Genomic DNA, 19,752 nt, shown 5'->3' with positions numbered 1-19,752 from the left:
CCTTCCTATTGGGATTTTCCGAAAACAAAAAAATACGTGTTTCTTTATGTTTAATGAAGATTCTAAATACCAATTTTTACATCTGCAAACTTTAAAAGTTTGGAGATATAGATTCACTCATTTTAAAAATTCACCCCATTTTCACCCTCCCATTAATTGGATTTTTCAAAAACAAAAAAATACGTGTTTCTTTATTTTTAAAAGAGATCAAAAGTACCAATTTTCAGGTCTGTAATATCTTCAGTTTCTGAGATATAAGTACTGGTATACTGATTAAGGGCATTCAACCCATTTTCCCCATTTTCACCCCTTTTCACCCCTCCTATTGGGATTTTCTGAAAACAAAAAAATACGTGTTTCCTTATTTTTAAAGAAGATTCTAAATACCAATTTTTACATCTGTAAACTTTTAAACTTTCGAGATATAGACACACTCATTTTAAAATTTCACCCCTCTTTTCACCCCCTTAGCGAAGGAATATCCAAAAATCCTTTCTTAGCGAGCACCTACATCTTAATATGAATATATCCCCAAAATTTCATTTCGTTACGTCCAGTAGTTTTGGCTCTGCGATGATGAATCAGTCAGTCAGTCAGTCAGTCAGTCAGGACAAGTTATTTTATATATATAGATTGCAATCTTTCATTCTACCAGTGTGGCTGTTTTCCCCTTAGTCTTACAATTATCTTCAATTATTTCCTTATGACCGTGTTTATAAATTTGCTCCACTCTACCTCAGCACTCTCCACTTTCTCAGTTGGCAATAGTTCTCTTATACAATCTTGATAGTTAGCCATCTTTCCAATCCATTTTCGTCCCACACTTTAATCGTAGGATATTTGCTAATCGTTATCTTGGGCGTACTAATGTCACTCGGATGTGCTACTATGTGCTCACTATTGAGGTTCTCACTTGGAATCACCTTGACAACATCTACATCTCTAATGACATAGCCAATGACCAGGTTACTCTTTTGTTGAAACAGCTGTTTCTTAATACTCAACAGTTTCTTTCTGTCCCAAGGTGTATGTTGAGGTTCCTCCCTTCACTGATACTCTCTTCTAGGTCTTTCAGAAACTTGTTTGCCTTTCCTTGAGACATACTAGCCAAAAAGGAGGTGGCAAATAAAGTGTAAAAGAGCTCTCAATTTTACTAGCAACTAATAATACTCCTCTAGGACCCCGAAGTACCAGTAAAAACAAAGATGGTGATGTTCAATCAATCCTCATACTGATCTTAACCTGTGATATCAAAATATGCATCCTAACTAAGAAGTAGTCATCAAGGTTACAGGCATCTGAGATGAAGTTCCTGAAGTCCACAATTCTAAAACCAAAACTGGACAAGTTCAGGAATGACGTAGTAAGAAAGGAAGCTGGGTTGAGACAATGTTGTAAGATCAGGTCAACATAACCAGCTTGATGTGGTTTGGGCATGTCATGAGGACGGTGCCAACAAGGGAGGGGAATGGTTGGTAGGAAGACCAAAAATTTGCTTGATAGACTTCGAGAAAATGGACCTTGCAGATTGGGAAGGACGTATTTAGCAATATAACCTATCTCAGTAGGACAGAGAGGAAGAGGCTAACCATCAGTACACAGGATGTGTAGGAGGAGGAATGTAACCACCTGCTGTGAGTTTTCTATCCCCATTTGAATTAATGCATAGGCTGACTTCGAGATTTATTACAACCTCCCTCTGGTTGAAACTTACATCCTGTTGTACTTTGGAATACAAAACATCACCACAGAGTAAGTTCTGTGATGCATTTCTTGCTAAGTTGGAGATCCAAAGGGACCTGGCTGATCCAAATGACTGAAGTAGCCCTGAGCCAAATTATTATCAGAGAAGTTTACAACTGAAATTAGGTACTCCTTCAAGACATATGCCAACTCTTAAGCATTCTGTCATAACCCAAGATTAGAAAGCAGAAATGTATGTTATTTTCTGAAACCAAGTAAATGAAAAACTCAAAAATGAATTACCACTTGACCAGGAGTTTATGGTTGCTTTTGACCTATTCTGCATGAACCGCATTCCAAATACCATGAAAGTTACTACTGTAGCTCCAAAAGGAATAAGGCAGTCTAATCAGACTTTTCACAATTATTGCAGCAGTCACAATCTCCAATGTGTTTTTTTCCTCAAATTGATTTTAAGCCTAGAATTCTGTATGGTGCAATGCTTGTGTTGATTAGTGCTGCTGTTCACTTCGGGTGGCCAATCAGGGTAAACTCCCTACAGTTTTAGAGGAATTTTATTAAACTTGTCAATCTCTCCAAAGGAGAATGTGTTCTGCTGTTGATATTGTCTCTGAAGTCCTCTTATAATCAGTTAGTACACAGCTTGTCAATCATCCACGACAAACGTTTGATGTCTATGGAGTGGAGGAAATTATAGGGCAGCTTGTTCTCATACATACTCCTAGGAATGTAATTAATGTTTGTCTAAATTAAAATCTGTTCAAATATTTAATTACAGCTATTTCCCATTTACTTTCCTGTTTTCCAAGATATTTGATCATGTTTCACAACGGAACATTGTACACTCTATAAACTCTTAATAAGTCTGTAAATCAGAAAAATGAAAACAGGAAGGTATAAAACAGACACTGATGTCAGCATTTATGGAGTTAAGGAAATTACCAACCAAAATTAAATAAAAAAATAAAAAGTGTATTTCAAAGTACAATAGCCTCTCTTAGCTCTAGATCCTTAGATAAACAAGTTCCTTCTATTGCTGTGGTACGTACCGTTGTAGTGTCTGTTGAAGCCACCTTTCTATAAAGTCCGCTGCAACAAACAAAATTAAAATTAAACATTCTACAGTTACTTCATCATTTGACCTTCAATCTGGTTGTTAGTTATCTTGACCAGCATGAAAGTGAGATACTGGTAATGCAAAAGATTTTACTGAATTACAGTCTGTGCAAATTAATCAGAACATAGGCCTACACATTTTTACTTTTTGCACTTATTCACCTAATACATATCTTCAATCTTTGCTAATAGCTTTTTTTTTTGCTAGTGGCTTTATGTTGCACCGACACAGATAGGTCTTATGGCGATGATGGGGGTAGGAAAGGCCTAGGAGTTGGAAGGAAGCAGCTGTGGTGTTAAGGTACAGCCCCAGCATTTGCCTGGTGTGAGTATGGGAAACCATGGAAAACCATCATCAGGGCTGCCGACAGTGGGATTCGAACCCACTATCTCCTGGATGCAAGTTCACAGCCGTGCAACTCTAACCGCATGGCCAACTCGCCCAGTTTGCTAATAGCTAACAAGTACTTTCTGTTTTAAGGAATATTGTTCTCACAGAAGAATTTCATAACTTTCCTGAACAATGGTTTGCTGAAAAATTCTGTCACCAGCAACTCTCATTTCCAGCATTTGGATATACTGGTCAGGTATCATCAACCCCCTAGCTGGTCCTTCATGCGTGATATACACCCAAACCATTTTCTTCATGGGGTGTTATACAGTCTGTTGCAAATATGCTGGAGTTGTTGCCTATTTTTTGCTCGGATTACATATTCATTCAACTCTTGTGCAATACTGATGCCTATGTTCTCACAAGAGATGTTACTTTGTTAGGAAGATAGGTTTTCAGGCTTTCTTTTCAACTGCCAGAAGTCTATGATGAACATGCAACTTAGCTCCCTGTCACCAATCTCCCTGTTACAATTTTTCTTCGGTGGAATTTAGCAAGTCTCTTTGTGCTCCTGATTAATGCTATTTATAATACCGGTAATGTTACATACCACTAACTACTTCTAAGGTTTACGGAAACACTGAGGTGCCAGAATTAGGGAGATACACTTCACATAATTGTTGCCAAATTGAACAACAAGAATGATAAGTGCGTTATGAGAAATAAACCAAAGTCCAAATTCTGGACAAGGTGCATCGACTAAAATATTCAAAGGGGAAATGAAATGGTTCTTTCACATATTATGCGTTCTTTATAAAATACTGATATAGCAGAGAAATGATAATAGAAAGCTTCCTTTATGGATGTTTAAGGAAAATAAGAAGGCCGAATTTTTTGAGACTTCATTTTACCATTTTTGTAATTTATAATCGCTTTTTTCTTTTAAGCCTTGATGTGATGTGATTTAAAGAATATTTTAAAGGAATTAAGTTCTATAAACAACGCCCGCCTGGTGGCCATGATCGTTAAGGCGCTGAAGTCTAAAACGGTCTAACACGGAGGTTAGCCGGTTCGAGTCCCGTTGGTCGAAAAATTTTCACCATCAGAATGTTGGCCGGCAGGGTAGGGGAGGTGGTGGTATACAATTTCTAATCACTAGATTGCGTGCCAAAAGCCTGGATTAAATTCCAAACCTCTCCGCAGTGCTCATATGGAGTGAGGGCATATGACGCTGTTGATGGTGATTCGTCCGTCGGATGGGGACGTTAAGCCTTGAGCAGACCCCTCGGTGCTATTCGACAGGAGTAGGCTATGTGCCGGCACCGGGTTTCACCCTCTCCCTACTATCATATATCACGTCATTCATTTCATCTCTCATTAACTCCTCTGATGAGGTTGACGTCAGGAAGGGCATCCGGTCATAAAAAACCGCCACGACAAATTCATCTCACCTCATACCCGACCCCGTAGGGAAACGGGACAAGGGCTGGACAAACAAACAAGTTCTATAAACAACAAAATCTATAAAACACTGTGTAAGTTCATAGTAAATATCTAGATTCTGAAAGACACGCTGATACCAGTTAAACCAGTTGACGGAATTGACTCAATCACCAAATAACAAGTGGTGAGTGAAGTGAACTGAAATTAATGGACTTCACTACAAAAGAGTTGTATTGCCCGTCAATAGAACATGCGAGCATCACTTTAGGTAGAACAGAACTGACGAGAGGATTTACTTGATGTGATCATCTTGATAACAAATATCCAAACCTCTGATGATGTCTATATAAATTAAATATGAATCAAAATGTGTCTTGTGGAAACTGGATGAAAGTCTAGCCATACATTTGTGAGTAAATGTTTTCTCTCTGTCTAGATGAGATTTCATTCTTACCACCTGGTTTAAAATCTCCTCTGTGAAAAGCAATCTACACCAGTTATCACACTTACTAACAGAAATATCAGCTGCGGTGTTGAAGATCCTGGAAACTAAAAGAACTGAAGCCACTCAGTACCAAGTACATAGCAGCTCTTCTCTGAAATTAGTAGGTTATCACACCATATTTGTTCAAGTGCAGCAGAAATTTTACTAATCTCTTAAAGGTGCTCATGTGTTAAAGAGACCATTCAAAACACTTGCAAAATGTGACCCAGGCTTTGCTAATTGAAAACCTGTATTCTCTTGAACTCGGTTGGATCTGAATGATACATTCTATGTTTTACAGAGAAAATGATTACTACTGCAGAGATTTTGTAATTCAATGATGAAGTGATTATTCTACTCAGTGTAACATTCTGTAAAGACTGCTGAGAATTATACTAAGTTCTAGTACAGAAATCATGTTCATAGCCCCATTAATTTCTGAAATATGTTAGCATATATCTGACTAAATACAGGACTAACTTGCATAACCACTGTCATCAGTAGTGTTAAATAGCTAAAATCTGAAAATGTGTAAGATTTTACAAGTTCATCTCCTGTTTGAGTGTGATAGAATGGTATTTGATTAGTGGAATTTTCTGTAGTATCCTTACTGCTCTAAAATAAACACCCACCTTTCCAAGATGGCCCAGCCTCATCATCATCATCCTCTCTTTTCTGAAAAGGAAGAGAACATAATGTTCTGTAAAAAATGACATAACTGTGAATAGTCAAAATTGAAGGAACTGGGCGAAGGGTAGCAAGGGGATATGGACAACAAGGAAGCAAGGAGAAGAATTTCTAACATGATGAGGATGAATATGTAAATGTTAGAGGTGACAAAGAATGGAAATGAGTAATCTGCAGAGTACTACACATTTGATAATGTATGAAGTGTGGGTAATAAGAAGGAATGGACCAATTAAATTAGAGGCAGTGTCACTTCTAATAGCAAGTCACATGCTGATTAGCTCAGAGAATTTAAATAACAAAAAGGTATTGGAGAAATGGGTAAAGACACTGTTATTTAGTTTAGGATTTTACAATTCCTGGACTCCTGCACAGCTAAAGAAAATGCATAAGTGCTGTGTGTTAACTTTGGATACGTCATCAGATGCAAAGGATGAAGTAATCTAGAAGATTGTTACTACCAAGGCAGTGAAAAAAGAGGCAAGAAATGGTAGTCAGCACAGTGACATATGTTTGGGAATCGACATGAAGTACTGGATGTGTGAGTGGCTGAATATTAATTCAAGCTGCATCATAGGTCTAGGGGAATGGACAGAAGAGAAGATAAATTGTGCTAGAATTAAAAGTTTAGCTTTGTCAAGAAAGCAAAACCCTCTAAGTACGATGTGTAGGAAGAAATTACAAGTTCTCTACAGTGAAGTATGGTGAAATTAGAAAAAACAAGAGTAACTAGAAGTTGAACGGTAACTAGAATAGAAAATATTATAAATAATTTCGACACATTTTAAAACTCGATTGGAAAGATGATGAAACTGCTAATGGTAGAAATTCAGATAAATACCATTGAGAGGGTCTGAAAGCTACATCAAACGTTTTTGAACAGATAACATGAAGAAAGGTAACAGATGCCTTGTCATTTGCTTGGATCAAATCATCTGTGGAGGAAGGTTTCCCAATGTTCTCCTTGCACCCAATCTTGGTCCTATCAAAGTTCTTCGTACTGGATAAAAGCGCTTTTGACCAGGCCAAATCTTCCTTGGCTTTCAGTAAGGGATGATCCAGGTAGCACCTTCATCCTACGAGACTGTTTCCTTCCTGTATCCCATTCTGGATTTTGGTTATTGGAAGGAAGCTCTTCTTTGAAGTAAACCATCATCTGGCTGGCTGTAGGCTGAATAGGGGATGGTGGGGATGAGTTTTCAGCCTGGTGTATGCAGCTGCTGCATATTATCAGGCTGAGATTCGTAATGTTCTTGGATAGAGGACAAAGACACAGCAACGCTAAAGGAGCTGATCAAAATGGCAGGTATGAAATAGGTTCAGATATCTTCCTATTTTACTTCACTACTATGAACAACCATTTCTTTTACTGAGTACTCACCCGCTTCAACATTCTTCTTTCCACTTCCCTGGAACAGAGAAGAGGATGCTTATTGCACAATTCAAGTATTAAAGACTCCAAGACAGTATGTTTTACAAAGAGATAAGCACTGTTTAATAAGGTACTTTCAGGCACACTAGAGTTTCTAAATTTGCTACCAGAAACACATAACCCATGAATAAAACTTCCCATGGAGGGTTTGGAATTCTAGTTTGGAAGCAGAAGAGCTCAGTCTGAAGTGATGACCTGCAAAAATCATGTTCCTGGATATCCAGATTAATTTTTAACATAACACCCCAGTTTGATGCAATCTGCATTAAAATTGATAATTGAAGGTGTCAGTAGAGATTTATAAAGGTAGAAAGGAATTAATGAGATACTCCAAGCTACCCTAGAGACTTATCACTTCCAACGTAGATGGTAAAATTATCCAATTAGGCCTACACTCGCAGTAAATTTTAGGTTCTACCCTTTTTTTACAAGAGTCCCACGTGACACTGATGATACCTGTTTTTCTGAATAAGTCATAACTTAATCAGTGGCGTAAGTTTTGAGAGTTGTAACTCATCAAGCCAGTTATGAAATTATGCATTATGATGAAAGTTTATAAAAACAATATATCACTTACAAAATTTCTAAATATGTTTATATAACTTCTCTTTGGCAATATTTTTCTGCAAATGCATCTACAACAAAATCATAAATCTTTTCTTCAGTTCCGAAGCAGATTTTTCTCTATTGCCGTCAGCGGCAAATTTCTAATATGTGTATATCTGCTGCAGAGCCACAAATGAGCATGTCTTCACAATACATGCCACTAGAACTTTGACTGGTTGAGGACCTAAACCTTACTTTATTGCAGCTATCACTTTTTAAATAATAAAAATGTTACTGTTTTTCGTCTCACTTTTGATGGTTTTCATAGATTCTGAGGTACCAGAATTTTATACAACAAGAGTTTTCTGTCATGCCACTAATCCCCCTGTGGATGGGGTGGTAGAATAACACCTACCCTTTTTACTACAAGAGTCCCACATGACACTGATGATAACTGTTTTTCTGTTAATCAGTGGCATAAGTTTTGAGAGTTGTAACTCATCAAGCCAGTTATGAAAGGGGCTCCAGGGGCTCTTGGATTGGCGACCATGGGGAACTCAGCTGAGTCCTGGCATTAATTTCACTTACTTGTGCCAGGCTCCTTACTTTCCTCTATCCTATCCAACCTCCCTTGATCAACACTTGTTCTTTTCTGACCCCAACGGTATTAGAGCACGCGAGCCCTAGGGAGTCTTTTAGTCCTGGCATTGCTTCCACTTACTTGTGCCAGGCTCCTCACTTTCATCTATCCTATCCGACCTCCCTTGGTCAACTCTTGTTCTTTTCCAACCCCGACGCTATTAGGTTTGCGAGGGCTAGGGAGTCTTTCATTTTCATGCCCTTCGTGGCCCTTGTCTTCCTTTGGCCGATATTTTCATTTTTCGAAGTGTCGGACCCCTTCCATTTTTTCCCTCTGATTAGTGTTATATAGAGGATGGTTGCCTAGTTGTACTTCCTCTTAAAACAATAATCACCACCACCACCGGAGTCTTTTATTTTCACGCCCCTCATGGCCCTTGTCTTACTTTGGTCTCTACCTTCATTTTTCGAAGTGCGGAATCCCTTTTGGTTTTTCTCTCTGATTAGCGTTATATAGAGGATGGTTGCCTAGTTGTACTTCCTCTTAAAATAATAATCACCACCACTCATGCCACTAAATCTACCAACACGAGGCTGACATATTTGAGCACCTTCAAATACCACTGGATTGAGCCAGGATCAAAGCTGCCAAGTTGGGGTCAGAAGGCCAACACCTCAACCGTCTGATCCACTCAGCTCCGCTGCTATCACTTGATCCGTGACAGCATTTGAAAATGTTGGTGTTAAGACTGATTAATATGATAAACCAGCTTGATTCAAGGCTCCTAGAATGTGCAACGTTTGGTTAGGTTTGGAGTTAGTTTGGTATTTTAAATTGTGAATGTGGATGATTTACAGAATCCAGGCTTTTGGCAGGCAATCTAAGGAAGGAAATATTTTACAGATTCCAGGCTTTTGGCAGGCAATCTAATGAAGGAAATATTTTACAGATTCCAGGCTTTTGGTAGGTAATTTAATGAAGGAAATATTTTACAGAATCCAGGATTTTAGTAGGCAATCTAATGAAGGAAATATTTTACAGATTCCAAACTTTTGGCAGGTAATCTAATGAAGGAAATATTTTACAGAATCCAGGCTTTTGCGGGCAATCTAATGAAGGACATATCTTACGACATATTTTACAGAATCCAGGCTTTTGGTAGCAATCTAATGAAGGAAATATTTTACAGATTCTTTGGCAAGCAATCTAATGAAGGACATATTTTCATCCAATGGGACTTGGATGGGCTAACCATGGTGACAGACCATATAGACTGGGCACCTTAATGATTATGGCCACAAGGCAGGCTACAGTGTTAAAAGTGTTAAACGTCTAAGAGGGACTTTTCAATGTCAGTCGATAACGGGTTACTTAAGAAACCCTCTGGATTATATTTTAGCTCTCTCTTAATGAATGACACAGAGGCTAGAGATATGGCAGGCTTACGCTGATGACATAAATGTGGGGCAACATAGACCAAACATGCCTGCCTGGTTACTAGTCTTTTGGATCGATAGAGTTTGATGTAACATATTCACAATAAAATATATAAGCAACTATTTTATTATCGCCGCTGGAACAATGGTACTGTACAGCACAAATAAGTAAAATATCCTGTGAAATGTACTTCTAGAACCCTCAATAGTTTATGTCATTCATTAAATTTACTGGAAATAGTTTGATGTGGTACTTACATATTAATCGCTTTCTCCTTCTGAAACAAGGAAGAAGATGCATTAGTTAATGAAACACTGTAGTGGACATGAGGACAAGGTCTCCAGTTGTGGTCATTATCATATTTAGCTACAATAGCAATAGATAGCAATATAATTTAAAATAGCTTTCCTTGCTTTAAGATTATTATTAATGTTCTGGTTTTGGATTACCTTTCTGAAAAGTAATCACAGGTTTTTGTCCTGGGCTAATTATCTGAAAATTGAAGAATGGGACCTAATACCGCAACATGACCTCCATTGACTTATACGGAGCATGCCACATAGGTGCCAAGCTATGATAAATGCTCATGGAGGACATAAATCATACTGAAGCTCTCCAACTATGATAAACTTCCACCCTGGAGGACTGTTAACACTTTGTTTTTGCCCCTATTTGGACATTTCTGTTTGTGTTCTGAAAATGAATGTGAACCCAACGATTTCTTTTGTATACTTCAATGGTAAAGAATAAAAGTTCAGTTGGTAATATACCTGGGTGTGAGGTATTGTTTTGAGGAGCATGGCATACATTCAAAAACATATTCCCCTAATTTTTTGTACTGTGAACAATGAAGGTTTCTTTGGTCCCTACGGGGTTGATTAGCGAATAATAAATAAATAATTATGTGCAAGTTAGGCTTTGTCTGTTGAAAGTTCGTCGATCACATCTTCATACTGTAGCCAAGTTACAGTGGTATGTCAGGACAATTCTTGATTCTTTTGAGGAGTGAGATAGAATGCTCTACAGAACAATTGGTTGCACCAGTTAACAAACATTTTGTAATGCACTCTCTAAATTAGGAAACAGTTCTTGAATCTGGTTTTCAAGCAATATATTCTTTAAAATGAACAACCTGATCACTCAAATTGACTTTGTAATACTCTTTAAGTTTTCAAGCACATTTTAATAAGTTATTTAAGAAGGCACGACATTGTGACAGACCGTTCATTAAATCTGAGCTGATAGTTGCCAACGATCCGTTTCATAGTGAGTTAAATTCGTGTTCTCTTTTCAAGCGTTGTGAGTAAAGTGTTTAATATTAAAATAAACAGTAACATCTTAAAATGAGAGCCTCCGTGGCTCAGGCGGCAGCATGCCGGCCCCTCACCACTAGGTTCCATGGTTCAAATCCCGGTCACTCCATCTGAGATTTGTGCTGGAGGCGGGACAGGTTTTTCTCCAGATATTCCAGTTTTCCCTGTCATCTTGCATTCCAGCAACACTCTCCAATATCATTTTATTTCATTAATCATTGCCCCAGAGGAGTGCGACAATCTTCGGCACTTGGCACAATTCCCATCCTCGTCGCAAGAAGGGGGCTTCATTCATTCCATTCCTGACTCGGTCAAATGACTGAAAACAGGCTGTGGATTTTCATTTTCATCTTAAAAATCGCCGACGTAGTCTGCATACCGGTACTGGAAATTACCAATTGCATACTGGAAATTACCGATTGTTATTGAACTTTGATATTGTGAGAAGCCGTATTCCAAATTTAAATTTCCTTGGTGTGCGTTTGCCCACCACTTTCCCTTTAGACCACAGAAACATGGTAACACTCTTAATTAGAACATTGAATTGTTTTCTAATTCATAGTGTACTAAAGGAAGAGCAGCGGCGTATCCTAGATTCCCCACGGAGGCATGCAACTAGTAACCATGCAGTGGCACAATGTATTTAGTAAATTCTAATACTACTCGCCTTAATTACATGTAGTTACATGTAGATTCTTTTTTCAGAATTCCTTGTTGACGTCACTGTAGAACTCCTCACGTGCTTCCAACTCAACAAGGTTATCCTTCGCTATAGACATCATTCTTAATGCAGAGAGATGACTCTGATTTTGAGAATTGTAGACGAAGGATTTTATTCGCTTTAGGACAGAGAAAAAGCGATCTACATATGATGTATCGGGAATAGTTGTAATCAATGTGCACAATTTATAAAGCTCAGGAAGACCACTATGGAAACCAGTGGTCAATAGGGCCAGATTTAAGCCGCAGTCTTATCTTTGAAGTGTTCAGAAGTGAACATTGTCCTCAATTGGGATTTAAATCGTACTATATCAAAATATTTTCCATAGACTTCCATCAATTGACTGAATTGCTCTTTAGGAAAATCACCAGAAGAAAATGAAAATTTCTTACAATTAATGTGTGGTGACCATTAAAAAAAATTTAAAAAAATCGTGTGAAATATTTCAGGCTAGAACTCTGGCTTGTAAATTTCATTTATCTAAGGTTCAGTATTGTGTGAATTTCTATCAAAGAATTATCGTTCTTAATGATGTGTCTGCCGCGTGTCAGTACTTCTTCGACAATTTTGTCAGTGATATTTTCAGGCGCAACGGTGATATAGCCTGGTACTTGCATATATTTTCAAATATACTTTATTTTTATTTGGCGTGATTTAAGAAATATGAAAAATGCCCTTTTTATTTGATGAAATGACATCCTGCGTTATAAACGTTTTTATTCCAGCTTACATGCCCTAGCGTTTCTGTTAGATTCTGTGTTCACTCGAATGGAATATTTTTTTCTCCACATTAACAAAGAGTAAAAATATTAACAATTGTGTTTTCTTATTTTTTATGCAAGAAAGGCAATAATATTGTAAATTGAATAGACCTATTTGCTCAGTTTAATTGTATGTTGGGTAGTCTTTACTGAACTTGGGCAGCTGCTAGATTTAGTGTTTCCAACTACCACGAAGTCACTACATAAAATTTTGTGAACTAGCTCTACATGGAGGAATATTGAAGCATTAAATGGATGAATAACTACCTAATTAAAATGAGAAGAATATGCAGCTGAGGTTCCTGTCTTAGGCAAGGCATTTTCAAGGAATGCATAATCATGTATAACAGGTCTTCCTAACACTTTTAAGAGCGTTTTTGGTGTCTGTTACGCACCTCTATTTTCACCAAGTCAAGCAGACTAAAAGAACCTTCTACCTTTTAATGAATTAATAGCAACAGCATCTAAATCCAAAAAACCTCTACACAGCTTTGGGCTGGCTATTGTCGGTAAGTTTAGTCCTGGAAAATGGAGCAGCCGTATGGGATCCGTCCCGAAGAGATCTCGTCTCGCCAGGGGGTAATCCGTGTTTCCCGCTCGACTTTACCTTGAACACTCCGCCTTTATTCAAAACTGTTAACAGTTGGCAGAGGGTAGCACGTGGATGGTGACAAAGATTCAAGTGCAGTGACAGCATGCGGAGGGTTGCAGAACTACGTCTACCACCGAATGCAATTTTAAGATTGAATGCGTTACGTCCGTAACTTCTCCATTTGCTCTCTCTTTCTTTCTACAGTGGATTAGATGGCGAGACTACAGCAGTGCCACACGTAGTCAAGCAACGGAACTAGTGCAGTTGTGCGGAACTTTTAAACTTCTGAGAGATGAAATTAATAACACTTGACTTGAAACAACCTAAAATCGTACTTCAGACAGCTCTTCGCGCTATCGTAGCGCATGCAATGAATGCCTTGCATGCAAGGAAAATACGCCCCTGAGGAAGAGGTATAAAGTGTGTTTTGTATTTTTTTAAAAATGAAACTGAGAGACACCCGGAAGTTTTCTCAACTTATCTCGTGTCTTAAATGACTAACTCATTTGCTCGAAACCTAAAAGTGTTGAGCTTTCATTGACGAAACGCGGCAGGCAATGGAGGTAACTTGTTCCGCAATAACCTACCTGATCTGTATCTATGTAGTACAACAATCATGGTATCCACTAAGGTAAAGTAAAAGCTTGTAACAAAACAAGGACACTTCAGCCGCGATAGATACCCAGTCTCATGAGTAAAGCTACTTTGAGCATTAGGCGGCTTTCCCATTGCAGGCGGAGCGTAGCGTGTCCGAGCCGAACCGATTCCGCCACTGAACCAACCAGTGCAGGGCTATTCAAAGTGAAAGCCGAGCGAGTTCGGACCGACAAGAGCCTGACAAAGTCGAGCGAAATTAACAAATTTGTTTGTTTTGAGGGCATTTCGGGCGGCCGATTCCCCTTCTGTGAGCGAGGTTCGATTGCAGAATCTTGAGCTGCAAGTCGTCATACGTGTTGCTGGCTATGTATAGCCTCAAGTATGTTGTCTTGGTACCCAAGAAACGATTATTCCGAATATTCTTGTATAACGTATGTAATTCACCGTACTACAAGTCATGAACGTCTCCTTTTTCTACCAGTTTCCCGCCGTGGACTATTTAAACTTAGCAGTGACATGACCGGACCGTAATCCTACAGCCCGTGATCTCACAGTCCTTTCCATTCACACTAAGCAGCGGCTAGAGGTTGAGACATGCCGATGCACCAGTTCTTGGACATGAATTGTTTTGACCGACCGATGTGTGAATACTCAATCGCAACAGCGGTTCGTGAGGAATGAATTGAGGGGGTCACACAGGCGAGAGCAGAACTAAACTAAAATAAAAAAGTAAATACGTAATTCGAGTATTACCGGACTGAGATAGGTTCGAACCTGCCATCTTGAACTCAGAAGACCAGCGTTCTACTGTCTTAAGTAGGTACTCAGCCTGACATTACCATTATTATTATAATCGTCATCTTCTGGATCATTTAACTTTACAACAGTGTTATGAATACACAGAAAAGTGAACGACAATGCATAGAACAGAGTACGATGTAGAGTAAACAGTCAACTGAATACACTAAGTATATTGTATGGAAAATAATAAACATTGAGTTAAAGAGACCAACATCATTCGGGCTGTTTTCATCCTTACCAAGAAACTACTAAATATAACGATTAAATTTTGGATTCAATAAATAATACAGACCGCACTCGCACTTGCTTTCGCAATTACTAACACATTGACTACAACAGCAAGTTTTCAGACTTTGACCAGCACTCCGGGGTGAAAAGTTAGTACGGTACCGTTAGAAAACACCCATCCGCCGTCGCCCCACAGTGCCAGCAGTGAGCTCCGGACACATCGAGTTTGTTACCGAGGTTCCTGTAGCTTAAGGTTTGCAGTGTTCTTCCTCGTCTACATGTCCAGCGGCAAAGTAGCGGGAAGGTTTCCTTATACATTGCTCCTTCAGTCACAGAGGGGTTGTACCCGGCTGCAGCATTTACAGTAGCACTGGCATTAGCAGAATAGAGCATATGATACATGTAATGGTCGTATGTATGATGGTCTAGATGACGTAAATACCTTAATCTCGATTATTTCCTGATTTTAATTCTACCTGAAAAAGCAAGAAGGCTCATATCTTAAAAGATGATAGGGGGTGGGCATGTGTCCCCGTGCCCTTAAAGAGTAGCCGCCACTGCTCACTCGCTAGGCTCGGTCTCGCCCGATTGGGAGCCGCTTCGCTCCGCCTGCGGTGGGAAAGCAGCCTTCATACGGATGTCATCTCACTGTTTAACGTGGACAGCTACCGTGACTCTGTATCCTATAGTACAGTTCTATATACATTCAGTGTTATGAAATAGTCTCATTAAATTGCAACTTCAGTACCTTCTATGTACTTTAAATATCTACGGTAACCTTGGTTATTGATATTGTTACCTTCCTTTATTAAAATCCCTGCTGTTGGGGCTCTTGCGGTTTTTCATAGGACATGCAGACTGAACCACATAGTTGCAGTTTCTTCCACAATGACCGATCCATGTGCACTAAAGTTAACGCACTGAGCTTACAGTTCATACAATCTATTTTATTTTATAAAAGTGACGACATATTTCGAATGATCATTACGTGTCTCAGTTTTCTAATGGACATTTGCTAGAAGTAATGATGTGGTTGAAAGTCGATACAGACACACGACATGATTTCAGAAAGATGTTTGTTATAAAGTCATTTAGGTTAAGTCAGAATTTAATACGTTAGAGGCGACTTACGGCGAGAGTTAGTGAGCAGCCTGTAAGAAGGCGGGTGAGCACTAGCTGCGCCGCTTAACGCGATCGCCGGTTGAGCCTTTCTCTTCCATGAATGCAGTTCGTGCCGCGTGCGGTTTTTCTTGAGTTCACTCTTGGATTATTTGTTGTTTCGTGTTAAACAGAGACGGAGAGAAAATTTGTAAACTACAAGCTTGTTTACCTCACATTCACTCATGGCTAATTGAATAGCCTGAGACGGAGAGTTAATTAAAGCAGTTTAGTGACATCTATCTCACTCTACGCAGTACGCTCTCTCACCCGCCTTTTTATGTGCCCCTCACTTTTTTATTTCTGTAATGGATCTCAAAATGCATTCCGAGGACTTAGTTTAGACATAGCAAGTTTGTACTTACAACAGCAAGCTGTCAACAATCTCATCAATCTAACATTGTTCTAGCGTACTTATATAGCTTGAGAGCGGACCGCACAGTGAACCGAACCGCATAATGTCCTGATGTTTAATGGCTTCCTTTTTACAAAAATTAGTTCAGCTAAAACATCATCAGTGATAAAATTACTCCCTAAGGATGAAAGACCTAATGACAGTGGAATTTCTTACAGTGTAGGGGTAGGGTACCCTGTGACCAGGGGTTCAATTCTCAGCCAGTAATACCGGACTGAGGGCTGGAATGGCTGTTGGCTATTTGTTATGGTGGGTCCACACCAAGATGTTTTCGTTAACTTTGTTAATAAACATTGTTAATGAACAATGTCCATGAACATTTCTGTCTGTTAATAAACAAAATAGCGTGTTCATTAACTTTTCGAGCATGTTGATAAACAAAATTTCTTTAACTTTTGTGAATGAAACTTTTCATTAACATTTCGTGTTTTCGTTAACATTTCGGTTCGCACATGCGCAAAGACAGAATTACAACACCTAAATTCGTAGCGCTGAATTCTCAAAATCAAATCGCAAGGAACTCGTATACACCCAAGGCCGACTCTGGATACTCCATACAAATACATAAGTGAAGTCTAGGAGTCAGCAGTTGCTAGGAATCTTAAACGAATACCTAACCTAACCTAACCTAACATAACATAACAGAGATGGCATTCCGATAATTGGTATCATTTCTTGCAATTTCAGGCCCAATTACTGTCAACAAGAACTGAACGTCATATGGGGACATTCTCAGAAAGTTTTGGAAGCCTGCTGCATCAGGAATTAAAAGTTTTTTCTTTTTCCTTTTTTGCTATTTGCTTTACGTTGCACCGCCACAGATAGGTCTTATGGCGACGATGGGACAGGAAAGGCTTAGGAATGGAAAGAAAGCGGCCGTGGCCTTAATTAAGGTACAGCCCCAGCATTTGTCTGGTGTGAAAATGGGAAACCACGGAAAACCATCTTCTGGGCTGCTGACAGTGGGGTTCGAATCCACTATCTCCCGGATGCGAGCTCACAGCTGCGCGCCCCTAACTGCACGGCCAACTCGCCCAGTAATTAAAAGTTCTGACATGACTGTCCTCTCCAAACTTAATTCTAAATGCTTTACCAATATTTTTCTTTGCCACACTTTGCGTCTGCGCTTTTCTCTAATTGCACTCATTAAAATAATGGAAGTTCCATCTGTATTTCCTCCTGATCCTATTCATTGTAACCTCGCAAACAGATATTGGTTTGGACACAATGTTAAAGAAGTTTGTTAACAAAGGTTTACTTGGTGTGGACACAATGTTAAAGAAGTTTGTTAACAAAAGTTTATTAACATATTGAGAAATGTTTTCGTTAACATTGTTTATTAACTTTGGTGTGGACTAACCATTACGAGAGGCAGCGGAACCGTTCATGATTGAGGATGTCGTTACGCTTAACACAGCCATGTCGCTTGTAGCGCAGATTGCTTACTTCCCCAGAGGTCGGCCGAACGTACATCCCTTGAACCTGTAATGAAATGGCGTATGGCTTTTAGTGCCAGGAGTGTCCGAGGACATGTTCGGCTCGCCAGGTGCAGGTATTTTGGTTTGACGTGGAATGAGTACTCTTCAGCGTACTACACGCACTACGACTGATAAATCGCTGATGCTTTGTAGTTGCACGGTGGAATTTTGCTTACCAAAAATTTTGCTAAATCAGAAATTATTTAAAAAACTGTTGACTTTTTCATCTTTAAAAATTGCTCAAGTGGGGACTATGGCCTCCTTCAGAACATTTAGACATTTTTTCTGGGGAATATGTTATTCAAATAATATTAAAGCATGACTGTTGATCTATTTCTTCAATTATATGAGTATGTTACCGGTATGTTGCACGTAATTAGTTTCATTAATTTGTCAGCTTTGCAGTCGTACTATTTACTTAGAATGACCCAAAATCACAATTATTATTGTTGGATCCTTTTATTACTTTTAATGTTTCCTAGCTAATAATGAACTCATCGATTGTCGTAATTATAGGTTTTATTTAATTGTTTATTTAGCAATAGTTATACCCATTTTCAAGAAAGGTGACAAAAATGATTGTGAAAACTACAGAGGCATATGCTTATTTAATTCTGGTTATAAAATATACGCCAAAATCCTTAAAAATAAACTGTACAAACACTATGAGAACATTCTGGGAGAGGAACAATTGGGCTTCAGAAAGGGAAGATCTTGCTGCGATGGCTATTTCACAATGAAAAACCTTCTAGAAAAACACAGGGAATTTAATGTAGAAACACATATTGCCTTTGTGGACTTCAAAAGAGCTTTTGTGAAAGTAAACCGCAATACCTTACTTAAACCACACCCCACAACAGATGGGGCAGAACGTAAGTAACCTTTACAAACATAGGCCTAACCTGATTTCCGTAAAGGCCAACGATAAAATTTCAGAGTGGAAAACAATAAACACACGAGTAAGATAGGGTTGCTGGCTTTCCTCTCTCCTGATCATCTATATATTGTAACCGTAAAAGTTTGTTTTGATGGCTAGCTGAACGTACGACTCGGCCCAGGTTACAATGGCGCCACCATTTTCCGGGCCGATCTTGAATATCTGGAAGGTCTCGAATATCTCAGAGGTCTGGATGGTCTAGGAGTAACCGTAGTCTTGGTTGTAACGTGGCACTGGGCATGAAATAGATCCTAAGTAACTGGTCTGCACAAATGAGATAATAGTTAGTAGTGGTCTGCGCTCAATTGACTTCATGGTGGGATTCAACTAATGAACACAGTTATTGCTGAGGGCTTGAATTGAACTCAAAATTATATCTGTGAAGTATCAGCCACGGAAAGTAAATAAGTCACTTTATCAAAGTTAAATAGGAGAACTTCGGCTGAATAGTGACGTAAAATAAAATATTTCACCTCCAAACTTTACACAGTTCAAGTTCGAAAATAAATTCTAGAAATAAATGAAACCAAAGAATTTGTTCTGGGATGAATTTAGTCTCGTTCATGATTAAATAAAGAAAACACTGTCCTTTCAAGAACCGTCCTGGGTTCAACACAAGAAATGTTAACTGTACCAGTTTATTTAACCACAGTTCTAAGGCTATGTTCTATCGTGAATATGGTCACTAGGAAAATAAATCCTAAGTTCACTAACACTGTTAAATTCAACTACTTGTGACGTAAACGCATAGTTTGTCAAAATGTTCTAACACCTTGATGGAGTAACACTGTCACAAAATCCAATCACCTGTACAGTTTGAAATACTGAATTACGTCTCACTATTAGCACAGGTTTATCACTTGTTAGAGTTAAATACGAAATGATGTACAGTTTTGAAGTTTCACGAACGACAAGGTTTTCTCACTTTTAGCATTCAATGTTAAATCACTTTGTGAAGTTTAAACACTGTCATTCAAATTCTATCATCTCT

Source organism: Anabrus simplex, chromosome 1 (assembly GCF_040414725.1).
Source record: "Anabrus simplex isolate iqAnaSimp1 chromosome 1, ASM4041472v1, whole genome shotgun sequence".
Classification (NCBI taxonomy): Eukaryota; Metazoa; Arthropoda; class Insecta; order Orthoptera; family Tettigoniidae; genus Anabrus; species Anabrus simplex.
The sequence above is the reverse complement of the archived record's forward strand: the minus strand, read 5'-3'. Positions refer to the sequence as shown.